Below are 22,949 nucleotides of genomic sequence, written 5' to 3'. Positions count from 1 at the left end.
CTAAATAAGGAGGATTAGTCTGGATATTCAGTTGCCGGAATGCTTTATAAAATGTCCATATGCAATATTCATGCTGCCTAGCTGAGTCTCTTTTATTGCTCATGTGTTTTCTGATTAACAGGAGGAACACTATTTTGCACATCTTTAAGGATCTTATCTTTAATAATCTTGCTTTTTTTTGGAGATGCTGGTAAAAGAAGAAACAAAGTGGAGTCTGGTTTATAAGTGATACCTGTGTTATGACAATGAGCTGATACTGAGATTTTTCATCTCTTAGTGTCTTTTTGACTAAAAAGGGAAATAGGATTATGCCAGTAATGTGATTGTCATTCTCCATTTGCTACATGTCTTTGACAGTATGCTGTTGCTCACAAGATCTTTGTCTCAGGGACCATTCTGGCAATATTTCCCAGTGGCAATGGTAATCCATGAAGCTGCCAAGCATACCTTCTGAACGAAGGCCAAAGGCTTAAATCAGAAAATGGTATGTTACTGTTTGTCTACCAGTAACCTTTCTTCCTTAACAACTTTTTACTTTATTTTCATGAACTTTAACACTGACTTTTATGACAGAATACAGAAGACACTGCTACAAAACTGTCACAAAAAATTCAATTCTTCAGTGAAATACTGTAAAAAATATGGAAATAGAAAATATTATGAATGATAAAATAACCTTCTTCCCCAAACTGTTTCTGCATTTCCAATTAGAGTAACTTGTCCTGTTCTAAACATTTTCATAACAGAAAGCTAAACACTTTTTGAACAGCTTGTGCCTGACCTGAAGATTAATGCTTTTTAGCATGGATGTGGTGCCTTTTCCATATGCAGCTTGAAAAGCTTTTAACAAACATTTTAATTACGAAGCCATGTAAATTTGAGATGAGATTACTAGTAATAATACAATAATGTCTTAATTGACCTTTTTTATAGTCTTTTCAGGGAAGCAGGAACTCAATAGTCTGTCTTTTACAAAAAAAAAAAAAAAAAAAAAAAAAAAAAAAAAAGGGGGAAACAGCAGAGATTCACTGCTGTTCCTTACTTGAAGATTGAGTTTCAAGTACTAAATAGATGGGAGCTTAGAAGAAAGGCTTGAAAATAAAGCAGAATCTAGATTTTCCTTTTTTCCTCCAATCTGATCCGAAATCTCTGGTCTTTTAGAGTATTTCAAGTGAGAAAATCAAAGTCCAATACCCTGGTAGTTGCTTGGATAATGAAAGAGTCAAAGTAAAATAGGGTAAAGAAAAGCAAGGCATTTGGGGAAATGAAGCCCATCTCAGCACATATTTTGGAAGCTTCTGTCTCCAGCTGGAACTTAATGAATAAAAAAGAGGAATCTTGAGCATTAAAATGGTTCTTTTCCTCTGGGGAAAAAAAAATCCAGCGGTAAAGGAGTTAATATGGTCTGGGCTTGGAAAAGTAAGAACTTTCATTGCGCCATTTATTATTTCTACATTCCTAATAGTAGGAGATAAACAAATAGATTATAGTAACTAATAATAATCTAGATGTCCAGATTTTTTAGTAATTTTGAGCTTTTATATTGTCCTAGTAAAACAAATTAATTAATTATTTTTGGCATTAACCATGTCTCACATACATTCTGCCTCCCAAGTATTTTAAAATATGAGCTGATGAGACATCAGTTGATCTGTGGTGTTGATAAATTCATGCCATTTAAGCACAGGAAAGTACATGTCCTTCAAACTACCCCATGTTGTATGTGTGCATGACCATGTAGATGTGTAGCCAGTAGCCAATCTCTATGGAATATAATATTACAGAGACACCTAAAGATACAGAGTGTTCCCAGCCTGTGTTGAGAACTTTGTGAAAAACAATCTTGAAAAACTGCTTCTTCCATTTCTGCCTCATGGGCATTTTGCCATTAGCAGCTTTATGTATCTCTGACAAGGAAAAGCTGGGCCCTCAGCAAGCTTGTTTAAATGTCAAAACAGAGAGAGAAAGCATATATACTCCTCTTCCTTATCTCTTCAGCATTAATCAGGAAGATGCGTGGATGATGTGGAATCACTGTAGTAAGTTAGGAATGAGGCATGAAATGAAAGTGCTTGTCCAGTGCTCAGAAAAATAGGCCATTCATTGCCGTGTGCCTGCAGAAATCAAATTGCCAGTAAGTAGCTAGCTTGAAAAAAATCCAGCCTCCAGCAAAATGGCTGTGTAATTGGGGCTCAGCATTATTAATATTTCTCATCTCCCATCAGTGATTCAGTAAGTGCCTTTCTACCATCAAAAATCAGTCCATGATTTTAATGAGACACAGAAGTCGATTCAGTAAATGCCAGCTGTGGTTATTCTTGAGTCCGTACAGCATTGCTGAATAGCAGAAAGTACAGTTTCTCTGCAGGTGAACTGTCCTTTTTTCTTTTTTTTTTAATGAATTGTTCCCTCTCCCTTCCTTTCCCCTCCCTTATGGCAGGAGACAGCATGCCTGTCAATGTCTGCCAAAGTAGCAGAGAAAATGTTGCTGGCAGTGGGAGATGTGGAGAAGAGAACCACAGACCTACAGCACTCTGGATATGCATCCTTAGCTCTGCTGCTACTATCATGACTCCAATCAACCATCCCTTCCTATCACATCCCGCCACCGTTGTCTTTTTTTTTTTTTTTCCCCTGTGTTGTTCTCAGGCCAGCAGCTATGTGTAAACAGGATGTGGGAACTGTACTGAAATGTATTCAAGTCCTATACACCTCCGTCCTCACCTCTGGCTGCAGTGTGCATCCTGCCTAGAACATCTGCTTTGGATAAATATAGGGAGAGTTCAAACTGTGCCGAGAAGGGCACCACTTGGAAGTCTTTGGACACTTTTCTCCTGCTGTCTGTATTTTTTAACATTTAAAAATACGAGAAAAGCTTTTAACTTCTAACTGGAGGTTAGGTTTCCTGAAAATTGCTGCTGTATATTTGTGTATAACATATATGCATATATTAAATATTTAAAAGATATTCTAATCCCACTAAGAATTAAAATAATTTAATGTTTGTTTATCCCGTTAGTTCTAATGATGATAACCTAAGGTGCTCATTCATATGCTGTTGATATCCTTGATGTAACTTTGGATGAGTTTTCACAGTTGGCAGTGCAGTTTTTAAAGAATTGCCTCTGGTAATCCGGCTAAAATAGATTGCAGGGCTTTATAGCACATTCATACAACAAGGATTTCATTAGAGCTTGAAAACTGAAGGCCAGGACCATGGAAATGTTTGTTACTTTTCAGCATATGTAAGCTCCCCACTTCAGGCAGTCTGATCCACAGAAAATATGCTGGAGGCTGTCTCCCTTCCTTGCAATGTTGGGTCAAACTCTCTGCCTTCAGCAGAGGGGATTGGCTTTGACAGGAGGGGGAAGTATTTATGCAACTGCCAGCTCAGCATGGGACACCTCTGAACATGAGAGCAAATCTATATTTAGGCATCTTGGGAACTCTGTGGTCTAAAATGGAAACTTAGGAGTTTCTAAGACCAGGTAGCCCTGAGTAATATGCAGTTTGTATATCTCTCTTTGGCAGAATTTGGACATGTTGACCTAATGCCATCATTGGCACCTAAATAGACAATCTGAATTTTAAAGTTAAGTAATCTGATGTAGTATAAAATGAATGTTAAAACCATATAATGTTAATAAATGTATAATAATCTTTACTTATTTAGAGAGTAATAGAGAGGGCAGTATGTTAGAACTATCCCAGAAATGTGTGCATGGCTGTATGCCAAAGCCACGTGTGCATGCAGGCGCAGGAGGCAAGCTCCAGTCCGGATAAAAGTGCTGGGGTGTTGCACTATTACTGCCACGGAGGGAGGCGTAAAGGTGTACCTTTACCTACACCTGAGAAAGGCAAGGGAACCGCTCGCCCTGGGTACCTGTTGCCAATGCACCTTCTGTTTTGGCCTGATCTCCAGCCCTTCTTTCTGCACCATCCATAGAACATAAAAAAAAAAAAAAAACATTTCTGTCTACAATCCTGAGAAGACTTTGAGCCAGCAACACTTATTCATGTGTACATGCACGCGCACGCGCACACACACACACACACACACACACACATGCTCACAAACAAAAAAATAGGAAGCCGGTTCCACACACAAAGGCAACAGAGATGTACAATTAGAAACAGGTAGTAGATAACAAACACCAACAAATCTCCACTTCCATTTTGCTTGACTTAAAAAATAGACATTTTCAGGGATAATAAAGGATGATTAGTAAATTTAACAGACTTCTGAATTAAGCCTCCATTTGACTTATCACACATCTCTTGGGCATTTGTTGCCTGAAGCTCCTGTACAAGCACCTTGGTCAATTCGTCTGATCAGACACTGCTATCTGCAATGTTAATATCTACATCTGGATTAAACATCCTGCCTTTCACCTGCCTTTACAGTGAATGGAGCTAAATAGATACTTCTGGGGTACAATTCATCTGCTAGAGTAGAGTTCTAAAATAAATCCAGTGAATACCTTATGAAATAAGTCTATCCTCAAAGTGCCTGTTTTCTCCAGGGACAAAAGTCAGACATAAGTATCTACATAGGAAACGCTTTAAGATATTTGAGATGAATCTCACATTCTGAGACATGTGTTAAGGTTAATCAAAATTTTGAGGAAAAGAAAGACAGCCTTAAAGAAGTGAGATACAAACTTGAAATGTTTTTAATGAAATTTCAAATTTTTTTTTCCCTCTGGACTCATAAGCAATCTTGAAGGTGTTATTGTCTTTTTTTTTTTTTTTTTTGCTATCATTATATAAGTTTTTTTTTTTTTTTGAAAGTATTCTCCTCTGGCAAAACAGAACCACTGCATAAAGCACCCAGTGTTAGTTGGACTTTGGATTCTAAATGACAATGGTCCTATTCATTCTAATGCTTTCTATAATATGTAGCAGTTGCAAAGGTCTCACCTGTTTTTTCCACAGAGAAAGAAAAAAAGTCAGCGGGAAAAAGATATTTCAATTAATAATATCATTGTAAGCTGGGATGTGACCCAGGTACACTTACTTATCTGAACTTCCCAAGAAAGTGGGGTTGAGCAAGACAAGAGTATGATACAGCACATAGTTTCTCTGTAAAAGCAGGAGTCCTGATAGCTGAACAACTGCTAGCCCTGTATATTGGACCTATAATACTGGAATATTTTCCACCTCTGGAAATGGTAAGTATGTAAATTCAGAACAATTTCCATAGCTGTACATCCTTTAAAGTATTATTTTGATGGACTATGTCTACACCTGCCCTAACTCATCACTTTCCAGCCCTCCTCACCCCTACAGACTAGCTGTGCAGCAGTCATGCTTGGGCACTGTTCCTATGAGCTGTGCTGCAGGGGCCCCCAAAAAGCAGGATTTCTGCTTGTAAGCCTCTGCAGGACACTGAGGACTTTGCTTGAGCTAAGCTGCTCTCCTGGCCTGGAAGCTGCAGATGGTCCTCATGGCCATTAAGTAGTACTAAGGTAACGAATGCTTACCCTCTAGCTAGCTTCCCTCAAGGTAGGAAAGCAACCTGGCTGGTGATGATGTGGGGCTGCACTCATTAATGCCAGACTTCTGCTGAGAGATCACTTCCTGCTGCAGTCATAAAATTACTTCATGCATTTATGCAAGTATTTCCAGCAGCAAAGCTGGTTTAAGAAATTCTTGCCTTCCCCTATGCCAGCTGCTTCTTTCTGCACCTCCACCACATGCTGCCAGTACCTTGGCTGTGCTGGTGCAACTATCTATGAATCCAAGCTGTAAAACATATATATAGCTTCACCTTAGTTTTGTGATGGATATGACTGACCCCGGGCTTTTCCTGTCGGCAGAAACCCAGCATGACTGATGTGCTGTTAGAATATTTCAAAGAGGCTGGCTATCTGTTGCAGGAAGGCACTGGGATCTGTTAAGATGGAGAGGTCTGGGAAAGGGTTAATAATCTCCTTGAAAGTATCTTTACTCTTTTTAATGTACCAGCACCTAACAATCAAAATGACATCAGGGCTCATTTTGCAGGGGGCTATACCAAAGACTTCAGCATATTGCAAGATAAACAAACAAACAAAAAAAAAACAAAGGAAAAATAAAGCTGAAATGGGTTGCTCAAGGTCACTCAACAGGTTAGTAGCAGGACCAGAAACTGAGCATTTGAGGCCTCCCTAGCATATTTTGTCTGCAAACCATCCTCAAGCCATACTGTCACCTAAGCCTTTTAAACCAAGGTTTCATGATCATCATCCCCAAGGTGATAAAGTGATGTCTTCTTCTAAAAACACAAAGTACTTGATTCTTGCATGGGGAACAACAAGGCTCTTGAGAGTGTAATATTTCAACGCAAATACAGGCTGTAGTTATGAGGATGTGAAAGGCAGAATCCTCACAGTAAGCAACAATAGGTCACTCACTGTGCAAGGGGACTCAGTATTGTCATTTCCTGTGTACACATGAGAAAACTATTACAGATGTGATTTTTTTAATTTGTTTTTACATGATCAGACCTGGTTCTAGGACATAACAGATGCTGTTTGTCAGGTCTTGCTTAGGTCAATACAAGAAGGTATTTTGTTACTGGGTCTGGGATTCTCTAGAATTTCTTACTCTGCTTCAAAATTTTAAGGGTAATTTCAGCCTTTCCTAGCTGTCTCAAGTCCCTTTGGGAAAATGCATAATTAAAATGAGTTGAAACTCAGTAGACAAAATCTGCAACAATCTGCAGAAATTAAAAAGCAGTGCACTATCATATTTTGTCTCATCATTCTTCCTTTCAAATAGCAGCAATCTTAAATGCTATTGCCTTTCCTGCTGTAAGCCAGCTTCTCTGCAACCACTTCAGCAAGATTGACTCAGAGTCCACTCTATTAAGCTCATCTGCAGTTCTCCAGAAACTATGTACAGCTTCAGAAACATGATTTCTTCCTACTTCTTATTAATCTGATGAACTACACATCTTCCAGGCAGAAGGTAAAACAAGCTGTAGCGGCCACTGCTGCCCAAACTAATAGGAAAAGGATGGTGTTGTTTTCTTTAGATTTCTGGTATGATGCATCACAAATAAATGCCAGATCAGGGTCAAGTTACACTAAGCCACACTGTGCTTTTTGGTCTTGTGATGTGATGTAACCTCTTACAAAGTAATGAAAGAATTGTAATGTAAAGAAAGGCTTTTAAAAGATCTGCTAGAAGCAAATAATTGTTGAGCTTGGGAAGAAACTAAGTGGCTGGTGTTGTCCAAGCACTTGGTACTGGCTCCAAACAGCGCTTCATGGGTTGCCCTTCACTGGAATGAGCAGACCAGCCCACATGTCCTACATCAGGGGATGGCATTTGGAGGCCACCAAATGCCACTGGGGAGTGTCAGGCAGCTGGAGGGAAGCCTATTCCTGGCTGCTTGGGGGGAAGCTGCAGTACAGACTCCACACAACCCATATTGCCTCACTGTCCCTGCGGCTGAAGGGACACCATCTATCCTCTCCTTCAGGTGACTCAACACAACCCCCTTCCATGCTTTGCATTTGCCAATAAGTTATAATCCAGCCACTCAGCTAAGGTCAGCCCAGGGAATCATTAGGAACAGACAGAACAGAGGAGAGGTGGCAAAACTGGGATGCTAGTGACAAAACATGAAAAATAAGGAAGGAAACTGGACCCTGTCTCCTACATATGGTCCTTTGCCACCCTTAGTCTTCCCATCTTCACCTTCAAAGACAACTGTCTTGGCCTCTCTGGCTTGTGAACATTGTTACAACCGCACTGGCTAAGGTGGACTGCAAGACAAGGAAACATAAAGGAATAAGAGGACAGGTAGATGAAAGCTAAGAGGAACAAAGAACTAGGGCTGAAAAAAGAGCTAGAAACAAAAAAGAGAGAAGGTAAGGAAAAATTACAGAGTAAGAGGGATGGGACACATCATCCATAGCAAAAGCATGAAGAGATGTAGGAATTTTTACAGTAACTTCGTCCAAACTAGAGAACTGAGGTGGAACATGAACCCAACGGACACTTGGCTAACTAAGAGCACATAATTGTCAAGAACTATTATTGCACATTCCTTGATTTAGAGGAGCTATTCTTGAAGCCAAAATCTTGTGTTTCATTCTATGCAGTTCTCAAGATATTTTATACTCTTCTGTGTTCCTGAAAACCCTCTATACACTTCACCACTTCTGGGAGACACTTCTTTTCAGCACAGCTTAATGTACAAAGAATGGTAGCCTCCTCCCGTAGATTCGTTTCATGGGCCAAATAGGTAGAACAGGAAGAACAAACCTTTGGAGAGGATGTTGTTCTACAGCAACACTGGTAGGGCTTAGAGCATGCAGACAGAGGTTGTGAGAGAGAGAAGGGCTTGGAGAAGCATCAGAAAGTCAGTTTGGACACAAACAGATGGAAAGTGCAATTGCAACTTCTCTGTAACTGTTTTTGTTAATACAGACCCAGTCAAGAGTAAGATGCATGAAACCCATTCCTTTTAACATGTCCTAAAGTACACTTATTCCTCTGAGAGTTCAAGAAGGAAGTAATCTCTATACCCCCCATGTGCACTGGGACAACGACAGTGACTATGACTGGAAGAATATGCAAGAGAAGGGCTTCTTCCATTTTCACCTGCCATAATCCTTGCAGTGGCAAATCAATATTTGGAACACTGTCAGGTGAGCATTTTTTTTAAGAATTGCTTCGTCTTTTGCAAACACTGCTGTCTTTCACAGAAGAAAATACCATAGTTCCTCCTTGTATTTTTAGACTTAGTTTGTTTTGCCCTTTGTATTTGAAAACAGAAGTGTTTATTTGCAACTGAACATTCAAAGGCCATTAGAAACATATCATGTGATATCATACTGCATGTAACTCTATAGTACTACAGATTAACTAACAGTAAATGCTCCTGTTCTCTAACTAAAGTAGTCATTTTATAGATCCTTTTATTTTTCCATTAAATTAAGTCATGTCTTTCAAACTCACTGATATGCAAAGTTGCTTAGCCATCATATTTACGTGTTCTTATTTTTTCTTTTGAATAACTACAAGATCTCATTAAAATTATTATTAAAATGAGAAATATTGAAATCTAGCCAGGAAAATGCTATGTGTTATTTATTAGACACAGTGGTTTTACTGTTCAAACTTCTTCCCTAACTAGTTAAGAAATCTGAGATGTTCTTCTAGTGATTGCTTTTGAAGTTAGCAGAATATATTGGAATAAAACTGCTGCACTTTTTCTAATGCGATTCACAATGTTCTGATGTCATGAAGAGTTAGGCACTAGAAAAATTGCATTTTTGCACTAGTGCTTGAAGAGTTTTTGTTGTTGTTATTTGTTTCTCAGAACCAAATAATGACATGACAATTGCACGTGTGATAACCTGTGACAGGACATGTTATTCCACTATGCTTAAGCAATAGCCCAAAAATCACAGACTAAATGAAATATGGTATAGAAAGAAAGCATTGCCATTTCTGAGTAATACAGCTCTTATTATGAGTTCTGATTTATCCATAAACCAAACTTCAATGTATTTTTTTTGGTCTGTTCTCTATTTTTCCGGACTAATTCATAGCAACTGTCTGAAAAGGTCCTTTTCTTATTAAAAAAAAAAAAAAGTTTTGACTTTCCTCACAAATGCTTGGAGAAGTTTCTGAAGAAAGAGTCTGAGTAATTTACTGAGAGGTCACAGAGCTGCCATTTACTGCTTCCATTACATGCAAGGCCTCATCCTGCCCGTTCTCTTGGATGGCGAGTAGCACCTGCCCTGCAGTTGATCGCACCGATTGCAGTGGCAAAGCTAGCACAAGCAGCCGTGTGAGGTGCAGTGGGGAGCGAGAGCTCCTGAGGACGGTGCTCGGGGCTCTTGGACGCAAGGCCAGGATGCAGGAACAAGCCAGCATGGAAGCAGGCACAGCAGGCACAACAATCTGGGATCCATATTAGCGCTTGGTGCCATCCCCACACGGGCAGTGTTGCTCCGGAGGAGGGCTTCGCTTCCAGCAAATTCCAGCTCACAACAGCTGGGAAGGCTCCGCTCTGAACAGCTGCTTCTAGCGCAGCCCCAACTGCATCTTTTTTTCTGTGTGGAAAGCTTTGTTTTGGTGAGAGACGGATTTGTTGAGCTTCCTTGTACCGCGGTCTCACACAGCGACTTTCCCTTTGCCCATGGCATGTGACCCTGCCAACTTACGGGCTTGCATCCTCAATAAGAAAAACAACAACATTAAAAAAAAGTAAAGGTTAATTAACCTCAGGTCTGTTCTCAGCAAAGCGAGGCTGCCATGGATAAGTAATAAAAATAGCTTCTCAATGGTCCTTGTGTCTGTCAGAATCTCACTCTGTGATCTTTCAGTCAAAACCATGCAAAAGGGAGGGGGGAGGAGAGGCTGATTTGCTACTGTCCTTTTCTTGTGTGTGTGTTCCCAAGGCTGCACTGCTCTGTCCTTCAAATCATCTCCACCAGTAAATCATTTAGCTCAACCTGTCACTCTCTGCCATTGTAAGGAGACAAAAGCTACCCATTTAACCCCAACCATGGCTGATTCACTCTGCAGGGAAGGCAGGCTGACAAAAGAAGGCTAGCAGGGAAGGTGGCAGTTGGGTTGAGTTTCATGTAGTCTGGTGCTGGTTTTCTCTCTGCGTTTTTTTTTTTCCTCCTTTTTTTAAATCAGCAGCGCCTCTCGTACTGAGATTGTTTTTCGAAGAGCACGTTTGTCAACAGAGCTGTTCTGCTTGAGCAATTTGACCCCAGCCTGTCTTCAAAGGTTTGAAAGGGCAAGAAACACACATATCTGTATCAGCATACATCTATTACCCCTTTCACCTGGCCAGCGTTTTGGACCACTTTTGTTGTTTTAAAAGAAGTGGAACCAAAACATCCAATTACTCACAGGGAAACCAAGCCTTTCCAGGCAACCTGCTATTTGGGGAAATCTGCACTGCAATTATCTAGTTCATTTCTCCCGAAGCATTGCTCTAATCCGTCAGCCGAAACTCCACTACCTGGAATGATAATTTCTGCTCAAGGTTTGTACCTCAAATGTGCATCTCTTGGGTTAGCACTGGTTAGATGGTACAATAAAATGCACACAGAAACCAAGTGATACTGAAGATAGTTTCATGAGTTAATCCTTTCGTCCACTAAATTCCAGAGTATCCCGTATAAGCATGGAATTTGCCATGAAGCAAACAGTAATTTGTATATAAAATACACTTGCAAATATCCACAGTTTTGACTTCTAGTGACACTGCCCGTACATCAGACAAGCTATAGGAGATTTCTTCAGTAATTACTAACAGAGTGTAGTGTTACGTTTTAAGAACCAAGTACTCAAGCTGACAAAGGCCGCAAGCAGAAAATACACCAGATCTGTGTTCCCTCAGGGATATTCCTGATTTTTGTTATGTATGTGAGATCTAACAAATGAATATGTACTATCCATTTCTGTAATCTTTTTAATGTGGCATTGAACAACAAGCAGTTCAGGATGTGGTTATTGCTTAGTGTGTTGGACATGTTTTACTCTCCTGTCGGGCATTTAAAATGCATTAAGTCATCTTTTCACTAGAAATTGTGTGTCAAAATGTTGGTTTGGATATCAAATTCTAGCTTTTGTAACCCTGTCATTAGGAAGACTCTTTGTCTGACTGGATCACTCTTTTGATTCTTTTGTTTTGTTTTTGTGTTCCCCTGACAGGTCTATCCTACACCTTTCTATAGCTAGTAGAGTAAAGCAGAGTTGGGAAAACATGTTTTGCATTACTGAGTTTGCAGTTTCATTGTAAGCTTTCTCACAGATTTATCTTCAGTGAAGGGTGGAGGAGTGGGGGAGAAAACATGCTTTTTCCCTGAGACTGAGTATGTGAATTCCCTTCTCTTTCAACCTATGAGGCAGCCTTCACAGATTTCAGCACAAATGGAAGAAATATCTGATTTCCCATTCCATCTGGATTCAGTTTCTTTCTTCCTCTTTGTATAGTTTCTTAGAGACATTATGGAGCTCACTGGAGGGGCTGCTTACAGATGACTATGGCTGCACTGGGCATACTGCCAGAATTTCACTCCAGGAGGCTGCAACAGGAATCTTTAATTAACTTGAACCAAAACACTGAATGGCAAAGAACAAAAGAGTGGGGTTGGAGGAGGGGGGGAGGAAGGGAGGGAGCAAAAAATAATGTTTCCCATACTAGCATCTCCATTTTTGGTCATGGTATGACATGATCATAATGTGGTCCCTTATATGTATTTAGTAGAGCAGAGCAAATAACTCCTAACTACTGTCTTATTCAGTAAATTTTGCCTTTCTTTCTGCTCATGGAATATCTACAATAGCAGTTCCTGCAAACTGGTGATTAGTATTCTCTTGATTCTTATAGTAACATATAGCTTGACTACATATATCCTCTGTATTTTGTACAAGATTCTAAATGTGAGATGATTGAGTCTCCAGCATCTCGAACATTGCATAACTAGTATTGCAATGTTGTGGAAGTGTATAGGAGTCCCAGACACTGAACGAGACATTCTGCTCGGCATCGTACCAGGATGGTGTGTCCCTGTCCTCGAAAGTTTACATTCTAAGCATAAGCAGGAACTAAATACAGACAGACGAATAACATAATTACTTAAACAACATTATTCTTTGTTGTGAAATGTTTTCAAAACAGAATGGATAATGTTTCACACTCACTTTGCAGAAGTATACAAGATGCAAAGCAGCAGAGATTCAGGCCTGAAATATCTTTTTGCTTGAGATCAAGCAGATGAGTTGACTGCTTTCTTTGCTTTCCATTTCTTCATTAAAAATGTGTACAGAGTAATTACTCTAAATGCAAAACTAATGGTGATTTCATGCATATTCATTCAAGTGACTTTGTGATAGGGATTCTGATAGTGTTCTAAATAATGAGGCTCAGTTGTTCAAGTATTTGTGAAAACAAATATAGCAAGAACTTGTACATGCTCAACATGAACTTATTTACACATTCAAAGGAATATTCAAGTGTGAACTGATTTGCCAGTTGGTGGTTTGGAGCGCATTAGGTTTGCATCTTCTAGCTTAATGACATCTGAAAAGAATCCAGTTTGTGCCGTCTATGACGTGAAGCAATGCATAGTAACTGAGAACAAGCAGGAGATTCACTTACTTCAAAAGCATAGTCCTGAGCCACGCTGAAATGCTAATGCAGACATACCCAGATTCTGAAGAATTCTTTCATCCTCAGAAGCATATATACTTTTTCCTGTTTCCTATCCTAAATTTCAAAAGCAGTTTCAGTTGAAAAAAAGTACCCTTAATTTCCTGTTCCAAGCTGATGTTTGGAACTGCTGTTTAAACAATTACAGCATTTCACCCTGATGAAGTTTTATTTCACTGCTCTGTAAAGTGATCGTGTACTTGCTAACTATGGTGCCAGATCCTGAGGTAGAGACAAGCCCCAGAGCCCATTCGAAGTCGAAAGGTTTCCGCAGAGGTCCAACACTGTGTCTTCCTCAAGCCACTGGGGAGATTAGCTGCAAAAGAATTTAAGAAGCTGCAAACTGGACATGACACCTTTGATAAGACCCTGCTCAGGTATACAGAGACTGGGGGGGGTAGGGGGCGGCACTGAGGTAAAAGAGGCACTGACTGTGCCTTAGAGAGATCTCTGGAGCTTTTTTGCAGCTACCTCCATTGGGAGCCATAGGACAAATCAGAGAGCAGATCTGGAGATACATATATATATATATATATATATATATGTATAAAAAAAATGTATATGTGTATAACCTTCTTATGAGCCAGCTGTATTCATCTAATTTAGGGGATATATGAGCTGTGCATGGAGTTCTTTTGGAAGGAGATTTCTGTTTATACTTTAATATAATAACAAAATTACTATCAGCCAAAATACAAACTCTGCTCTGAGTTAGTCTAGTGCAACCACAGAATAACTCCATTGAATTGAATGACATTCATTTAGATTAGATACAATGAGAAGAAGAATTTGGCTTCCAAGTTTCCCTTCTCTCTCGCTCTCTTCGTGTGTGTGTGTATATATATATATATGTATATATATACACAGACACGTACACACTTATATATACACACATATATATATACACACACACGTTACATGTAGATATATGTTCCTGATATGTTACCAAGACACACAGTGAAAAATCAGGCATGGTTATTGGAACCTGTCAAGAATAAGCATGATGTCACTCACCATTTAATCATTAGTATGCTGGTTCATTCTGGAGTACCATATATACTATAACTGCTTAAAACATTTTACATATGCCTACACTGAAGGCAGAATTAGCTGTTTCTGGCCTCACTCTGGCAGGTTGGCTGATATTTGCAATATAAGCCTGTATCTCATGCAATGTACGCCTACTTAGAGGTTTCTCTGAAATCTTCTGTTATAAAAAATATCAAAATGAGAAAATTGTCTAAACTTCAAAGAGACAACAGAATAGACTTTTCGAGATCCCTGATCAGCATTCTTTCCTGATGTAATTCCACTGGAGACAGTAGAGATAGAGCTGAAGCAAGATTAGCTCACATTATTTACATGTGACAAATAACACTGATTCTTTTGTACTAACTGGTTTTTAACTTTTTCAAGTGTTCACAATTACAAGTAAAATTACTGATGTGTAGATTCATGACCTCTTGCTACAAAGGTGAATATGGGCTATCCTGCTCCCTTTTCTTTCACATCAGCTGTTTGCTGGAGTTGAGAGGTTCCCTTTTCTAGTAAAAAATGAACTCATTTTGAGCGACAAACGGCTGTTAGAAATTCTGAATGTATGTAGTCCCAATAAAAACAAAGTTGCCATCATTAGAAATGTAAAAGTCGTAAGGGCACTAAATTACTAGGTCAAAAGAGATCATTTTACAGGAAGGTTCAAAGTCTTTTCACTAGCTGACATATCCCCAAATACAACAAGCTTTCATTCCATGGGAGCTGCTCACTGGTGTGCCAATATTTCTTTCCAGTTTGCTCCATGCTTGCAATTCCCGCTAGTTTCCCTAAATAAGGACCAACACTTTTCTGCACTGAGATTCTGCCTTACATCAGACATCAGCAATTTTCACTTTAAAAAAAATGAGGAGGATATCTGAGAATTCTCCTAGAGCAGAATTTAAATTAAATCTCCTTATTAATGATGTATGGATTTCTTTCATTGTTTAGGAGGCCTGTGAGTCGTTGAAAGAAACAAGAAGGCTTTTAGTAATGGGCACTAACAGCACCATTGTGCTTGCATGGAAGCCCTTGGCCATTCAGTGACACAGGGTCAAGAGCAATACGAGCTCCCACACCAAAGAAATCTGCAGAAGGAAGGCCACACAGGCCTCGCAACACACTGGCTCTTTAGAGCTTGGGTGGGTTTCTGTGACTGATGTGTTAAGTTCAACATTGGGAAGTACAGAGGAAATTAATTTTTATTAAAGTTTACACTCTTTCAAACTTCCCAAGTCCATTTTTGATTTTCTAAGTTGTGCTGGAAATCTTATGGGAACAAGCTAAAGCATGAATTAAAAATATTATGAGACAGCCTTCCTTTCTAATGCTTTCACTTCTGGTCATCTGGCATGTCTCTCTATCAAGCATTAAACATAGTGTTAGTCCCTTGCAAATAGTATTAATAGCACTCACAGAGCCATACAAAGGTGAGGAGTAGGGAAGAAGAGAAAAGAGAAATAGGAAGGTAATTTAGTTGACTTCACGCACCTTATGCACTATTGCATTTAATTGCTAAGAAAATATTTATATCCTATTTTATCTGCTCCTCTTCTCCTTTTGCTGTGTGAGACCTGGATGAATGCTTTAAGTTGCAACTGCCACTCAGGAAAGTGTCATGGACTTCAGAAGAAAGCTAATTGCATGTCCTTGAATAATTACTAAATAAACAGTAAATTCTCTGCATTTTGCTGCATATATCAGGTGCAGGTTACAGTTGTATATTGATTTTACATATACAAGTGCATGACGTATATGTCTAATAGTCTATATGTCTAATGTATATATGGCTAAGTACTAAAAGTATGAAATTGTCATGCTGCTACAAGGCACATAATTTATAGTGATTTCTTGTGTCAGTGAAAAAAATGTGATATTCTGAAAGCCCCCAATGTTGACAAAATAACAATATAATATCAAGCCTTAATTTTATTTCCAAAAAGTATGCTATCCTATTCTCACTACTGTCAGGGAAATGTAGTAGGGTGGGAGAAATAAAAAGCTTTGTATGCGCACAATACACTTCAAAGTTTCTATTCAGAATGCATTTAGGGCACCGTGCTTTCTTTCTGAGGTTTACCTTCCCATTCATGAAGAAGTTTTACTGCTCTCTTGCCTTCGCAACTTTGTGGCAAGACTTTCTTTTCACCCTTTACTATTAGCCTACTGCAACCTTTACTAAGTGAGCTTGAGAGAGTGTTTGTTTTTTCCTGAGAGTTCAGAGATATTACTCTTAAAATCAATTTTGTTTCAAAGATCACTTCAGAATCAATGCAGATGGTGTTCGGAAACAGAGGGGACAAAGCTGGTAAATGAGGGCTTTATTTTGGACTGATGTTTTAAAGTAAAGAATGTTTACCTTGCGTTTTGAGGGAAACTAATGGTAAACCACAACAGATTTGTTGGTGCATTGTACAGTGATGTTCCTAGATTAGAAGCAAAATTTCTTTGTGAGGGGGCTAACAATACTGCAGGGGGCCATCTTGCTTCACTGAACTGGAACATCCAGTCCTTTGAGAGCACTCACACATTAGGTCATAAGATTACTCTCACTATAGCAACCCTCTCCACATCAATCCTTTTAAAAAAAAAAAAAAAGAAAGAAAGAAAAAAAAGCTTTATAATTTCGCTCTGCCACTACCTATTCTTCCCAAACACCTTCTATCCTGTTTTCTTCCTAAACCTTCCCCACTGTTCCAGCTCATTTCAGTTCAGTTTTATGCTGTGTTTAGTTTCTGCACTTTGGCTTCTATATAGAGTTGTTTTAACAGCACTGAGCAAGGGCAGGAACCTGGAGCTCTTCATCTTGCTACAGCAGTAAATTGTCAAATCAGACAGTCCTGGACTCTTCTGGATCACTTTGATACTCAATTTCTCTGAAAATTAAGCTTTGACTTTTTAGCCCCCTAGCTGAGTGCTGCCACAGTAGTGGGTGAAAAGTAGATACTCTGCAAAATGTAGAGAATTCATATGATGAAAATGCTGCATTATTGAAGGTGTCAGAGTAAATCAGCCAGTTCATATTAGAGCTCATTTCATATTTCTCTCAGAGGAGAGAAAAAATAAAAATCACTGAGCAACCCTCCTCTCAAAAGAGAACACCTTAAAAAGGAGCTTGACTGAAGCTGGAGGGGTGGAGAGAGCAGATCAACCCAGCTTGTCTGCTGAAGAAATAGTGGAAAATCCCCAATAGAAAAGAAGAAACATGTAGCAGGTAGGAAACAAGAAATCTCTAAAAGACCAGAGTCAGCTGGTTGAGCCTGCCCAGACCCACGGGAACTTCGAGGTTCACAGATCCAGTACTTGGATCCAAATACAGCTGTCTGCTGAGCGGGGAAGAGGAGCCTGACCTGTGGTGGGTGACTTCTCTGTATGGAGTCCTACTTGCAGTTCATTGGTGATCAGACCCACAGATGGAACGGAGAGTACCTTTCCATCAGTTTCTGAATATTACTGACCCTTCAGTCTACAACAATTCTTCAAAGACAGGAAACAGGACACAGAACACAATTTATATCTCTGTTTCTATTTTTGACACAGACTCAGACACAAAAAACCTCTAAAAACAAATTTATAGCAAAACACATGCAATAATATGAGAAAGACTGGTTATTACAAAAGCTCCATTGTAAGTACATAGCACAGCATAGCTTATTCAAATAAAGATCTATCTTTTCTCCAACGTTCTGACAACTAGCTGGCAAGTAAAATCCTGTTCAAGAAACTATGTCAAAAGAACAGGCTAGACATGTTGGGAGTAATGTTTGTTTTAACTGAAATATATGCTGCATACCTAACCCAGATACTGAAAGCAAAAATCTAGATTATGAGATGCACCTAAGCAGAAGTTTTTCCAGTTCTCAATCACTGAAGGAAGGAAGAGCCATTATCTTAGTGATGAAGTCTGTTTTTGTCCCTGGAGAAACAAAAAAAAGATTGCCGACCCTTGATCGGGTGCTGACAGAAACTGGGAAAAGGAGGAGGAGGTTTTCTTGGCTTGAATCTTATGCTCTGCCTATGCTATTTTGAAACCAAGTTGGAAATTTCCTTGCAACACCGCATGCGATAGCAAAAGTGACCTTATGGACAAAGTATTTAACTTGCTGCTTCAGGAACCGAGACAGTTGTTCATATAGCTCAACATAAAAAGCAACAGAAAAAAGACATCAAATTGCACTTTACTGAGCTGCATAATGCTGTGAATACTCATACTAAACTTATTTAGTCATCCATCACCAAATTACAGTACTATGGACACACTGGATAAAATTTCTAATGTTATTCTATATCCCATTCTATTGCATTTTTACATGATCTTCCATCAAAGAATGGAAATGATAGAATTGGACCTTTTAGCAAGAATAATATGGCCTAATTTGGGGCAAGTACTATTAACTAAAAAGTGGTTTTAAGTTACTTTAAGCATTGCTTTCTTATAGGAATAGTGCTCTGAAATTAGATGATTGGTACAGCTGGATCAGTAACTAGACTGCCCTCACTAGCACAGTCCAGTGTAGTCGTAGAAGTAGGAGTACTTATCACTTGATAGATGAGCTGCCATGGCACAGTGTAGCTCTTCCCTTTCCCTACCAATACTACAGCTGCATCAGGCCCTGATACAGACCATAGATTTCAAATTATGGTAGAGCTGGAAATGGCAAATACTTGTTGCTCCCACATGAAGAATAATTTGGTGATTTCAAACCCTTTCCTAAAATAGAAACTACACAGCACAGAGTGCTTAATTGGGCAGTCTAAGGGCAGAGCTTAAGATGTTTATGACTATACAGAGTGATTTATCTATTAACCCTAGGGAGAGTGCATGGTGGATGGCACTAAAACACATTGGCAGGACTATTTGGTACTGGTTCTGCGGCTGAACAGAGGACTTCAGAGGTGCCAGTGTCAACATTGCATTCAGAGAGAGAGAGAGAAAAGAAAAAATTAATGCTCCAGTTAATAAAGGCTGCTGGTGTTGAAGCCAGCTAACTTTGGTCAAGCAATAAACTTGGAAGCCTTTTCCCCCCAAGGGTTTCCTTTTTTGTCTCTAAAACAAAGGAAAGTGAAATGAAAACAAGAAGTCCAGACTGTATAGTAGAGCGTTATGTGACTAAGCCAGCTGTTGCTCTGATACTGTTGTTTCTGTAGTCTGATTTTCCCTTATAGAAGGAAAAATCTAAGTATGCCTGTTACTTTTGATAGCTAGACAGTGCACTGTACACTAGCATGATACTCTGTAGCTCTGTCAACCTACACAGTGCACGATAGTGAATCTGCACTGCCAACAATATATAGTGTTTGAAAAAATGTTCGCTATTTATATATTTCTACCAGCAAAAACAGAATACTGGGAATAGTTTGACTAATTCTATTGTTTAGGTATTCATTAGGTGCTTCATTAGGTGCTTAGTCACTTCTAACACTTCCACAACTGTAGCGAGTTACTTACCAAAGATTCCAGCTTCAGCAAAGATGCCCTCCAGGCTTGTGAACTTACAGCTATTTATGCACTAGTGTTTTAATGAAAGTCAGGCAAATATCTAGGGCTGAGTTCGTGGGGGGGGGGGGGGGGGGGAGGAGGTTAGGTTATATTAAAATTCAATAAAGCACCAAAGTCAGTGATAGAGACTAAACAAGAAGAAAATCTTCCCTCTTCTGAGCTCATTTAGCAAGCACATGGAAATAATTGCTGGCACACAGACACATATCCATAATTCCCAATGTGCTCCCAGAGCTCTCATACCAGCCCTGCACACCCTCATAGAGCATTCAGAGTATTGGAATGCAAATCCGCACACCAAGCGTCAGAAGTTGCACACCCAGTATTCTCAGAATAAGCAACTTTATAAATTAGAACAAGGCTCCCCAGACTAGGCCAGCAGCCATGGAGTTTGCGAGAGTTCACAAGCATGGAAAAGAATTGGTGTAAGCGAAGCATCTCTCCTGTATTTAAAATAATTGATTTACTATTCATGCTTGATCAAACTCAAGTTTAAACCAATATGTTAAAATAATGAAAGGATGCTTCACCAAATAAATGAGGGCAACTTCAAATATTGAATAACATGTTTTTGCTATTTTGATGGAAATGAGTTTAAGTTCATGAAAAAAACTGTTTCATTCTTGATCATAAAATGACCAAAGCCAAGAAGTCAGATAAAACTGAGTTCCCACCTTTCCACAGGCTGTATCAATGAACTGAAGAAGAGTCAAAGCTGTGTGTCATGCAGACACCTTAGGTTGCTTCTCTCCTGGTATGTGAGCCTGCTTGCAGGTCAGAGGACCAGGGGAGGGAGGCAGCGATGCTCAGCTCCTGTTAGGGTGCACGCTGCGAGCCCCCACTCTTCCTTCATGCACAGATCGCAGCAGGCAGCAGCCCTTCCCCAGCGCAGTGGCATTGCCTCCCCACCACCTTCTGGCCCCACGTGCTCTGTGCCATGACCCGATCGGCAGCTCACAGATCGCGCAGCCCCACCGCCTGCCACTACAGAACAGGGGAAAGCCGTAACGTCATGCGGAGAATGAGTTGCACGTTTCGCTGCCGGGATTATGCGAGTTTTGTGAATCTCACTCTCAAAGTATAGAATGCCACAGGCCTGAATTCTAGTTTCTTTTGCCCAAAGCAAGCAAAATAAACTGTTTTATTGTTTAGACTCAAAATCAAACATTTGGTAGACTAAGACTAAGTTTTGCTTCGGGACATGGAAGATTAGCATTTGGATTTAAAATCAGGGTTCTGGAAAATACTCTCATTTACATCCTCAGAACCAAAATGCATTGCTACAGACAATATTCATTAGCTTCATTAATTTTCCTCCTCAAGTGACTGTAAAAATCAGCACTTTCATACTCAGCAGGGTCTCTCGGGTTGGGATTCTTTACTCATATGAAGAGGCAGGTGATGCTGGAGACACTGTAATAACAATGACTGATGGAAACAGAAGATTCACACTCTGACCCAGACTCCTATGTGCTTATTTAAGGGAGAAAAAAAAATGTAAATACTACGTATTTAGACCTTTAGCTCTGCAGCTATTTCCCTGCTTCGGGATAAAGAAAGAAGGATCATCAACAGAATGGCTTCACTAAATTGAGACTAATGACTGAAGTTGATGCCACATAGGCACACAGTTAAGGTTACAGAGTGCATTTGAAGTCTGGCAGTGATAAGTGGAAAATCTATTGTTCACACAACATAAATGCAGAAAATCATTTCTGGGATTAATAGGGAAATAATCAATTGGAGAACTACAGTTCTATTTTCACAGTCACTTTTCATAGCATGCCCCTTTAAAAGACAAATTCAAACCTAGAACAGATCAGTTTACGCCAGATATATATGTGTATCACAAAATATAGACTCTTAAAATGACCACACTGAGCTAGATACATGTGGAAATATAAAAACATAAACACTGGATGCTTTTTTGTCACAAAACAACACAGGATATTAATAATGTAAAGGTTTACTATCCTATGTGACAAAAGAAGAAGCAGATGCTGTAATGAACTCTTCTGATAACCTTACAGTATTGAAGCTGTTTTCATTGATTAAAACAAGGCAATCACTTAAGGCAAAAGCTTGCAATTGCTTGATTTCTTCTGCATATGCCTTGCTTTGCTGCTACTGCTATTGTCTCACTATCTTGATCATAAATTGAAGTTGTTTATAACTTACAGCTGGTAACAACCATCAGTGATATAAGCTGTCTTCACAGTGGGCTCTAAGGAATGGTTTTGCCACATCCTTCACAGCCCTCTGTTACAGATGTGGCACTACAATTTGAAAACAATAAAATATTGACTTCTAAAAAAGGACTGTAGTAGAAACACTGTTGTATTTCAATAGAAGCTGCAAAATGGGCCAGAACTATGTTGGGAGCATTTCAGATTTTCATTATTAGACTCGATTCCAGGACCAAGAAGTCCACGCTCTAAGCCTAAAGTTCTACTCTTAGAAGAATAGGATTGCATGCACTTGAGAATACACAGTCAAGCTGTTTGTTTAGAAGCACCAAACTCTAGCCTCTGTCAATGCACTAGCCCCTTTACAAATAATCTATTGTACTTTGTACCATTTGCAAACAGAGCACATTGCAAATGAGCCAGGTTTAAGCCTAATGTGGAGAAACAGACTGGTGAACAATATTGTTCTGGTTGTGTTCCAGCATTCCTGGGAGAAGCTGAGTGAAGAACTACCAATTAAAGTCCTGCTAATGGTGATGTAGTTTGGTAACCTGCAATTAGAAAAGATCACAGTCCAGTTCTTGATTTCTTCTTCATTTTCTAGAGAAAATATTCTGCATTAGGTTCTACTCTCATAGCCCACCTATATGGCAAAGGGACCATCAGTCCTGAAGTCATGCTTTTACCTTGGGTTCGTCCACTCTGTCTCCCATATGCTGGCACCACAGCTAACCTACAGAGGACATTAAAGAGCAAAACGACTCTCTGATTCTTCTTCTTTGACTCATGGACAAGCTCAAATTGAGTACAGTAATGCTATTCCCAGCAGTGAGGACATGCAAGAACACCTCCCCTAGGAAGCATCAGATTGTATGGAATTGCTGCCTCCCTGCCACAGGTTCCTTCCCTTTTTTTGTGCCAAAGGAGCAAATACTAACCAGTAGTTACAGCAATGTGTTTTTGTACCTTTCTAGGCTGTCTTAATCACCATGTTAAGTCAGAGATGATTACTGAAAACTGCTGTCAGAATGGAGTAAATAGTAACTAGACTTTA

The 22,949-nt window shown here is 39.5% G+C and overlaps 3 long non-coding RNA genes across 3 annotated transcripts in view; 2 read left to right on the top strand and 1 right to left on the bottom strand.

Annotated features, from left to right (window-relative positions):
* LOC112997339 (uncharacterized) overlaps positions 1-2,968 on the top strand; it is a 325,493-nt gene extending 322,525 nt beyond the window's left edge. Inside the window, exons 25-26 of the long non-coding RNA XR_010388544.1 lie at positions 358-484; positions 2,441-2,968. This is a non-coding gene — a long non-coding RNA (uncharacterized LOC112997339). The remainder of the gene's footprint in view (positions 1-357; positions 485-2,440) is intronic.
* LOC112997342 (uncharacterized) overlaps positions 1-22,949 on the bottom strand; it is a 240,492-nt gene that overhangs the window by 158,423 nt on the left and 59,120 nt on the right. The window lies entirely within an intron of this gene.
* Positions 7,294-10,291, top strand: LOC135327924 (uncharacterized). The gene is made up of 2 exons (XR_010388542.1): positions 7,294-8,642; positions 9,549-10,291. It is a non-coding gene; the product is annotated as an uncharacterized LOC135327924 (long non-coding RNA).

Source organism: Dromaius novaehollandiae, chromosome 3, assembly GCF_036370855.1.
Source record: "Dromaius novaehollandiae isolate bDroNov1 chromosome 3, bDroNov1.hap1, whole genome shotgun sequence".
In the NCBI taxonomy this organism is placed as follows: domain Eukaryota; kingdom Metazoa; phylum Chordata; class Aves; order Casuariiformes; family Dromaiidae; genus Dromaius; species Dromaius novaehollandiae.
Note: the sequence above shows the minus strand (reverse complement) of the source record. Positions and strands in the feature narration are given on the sequence as shown.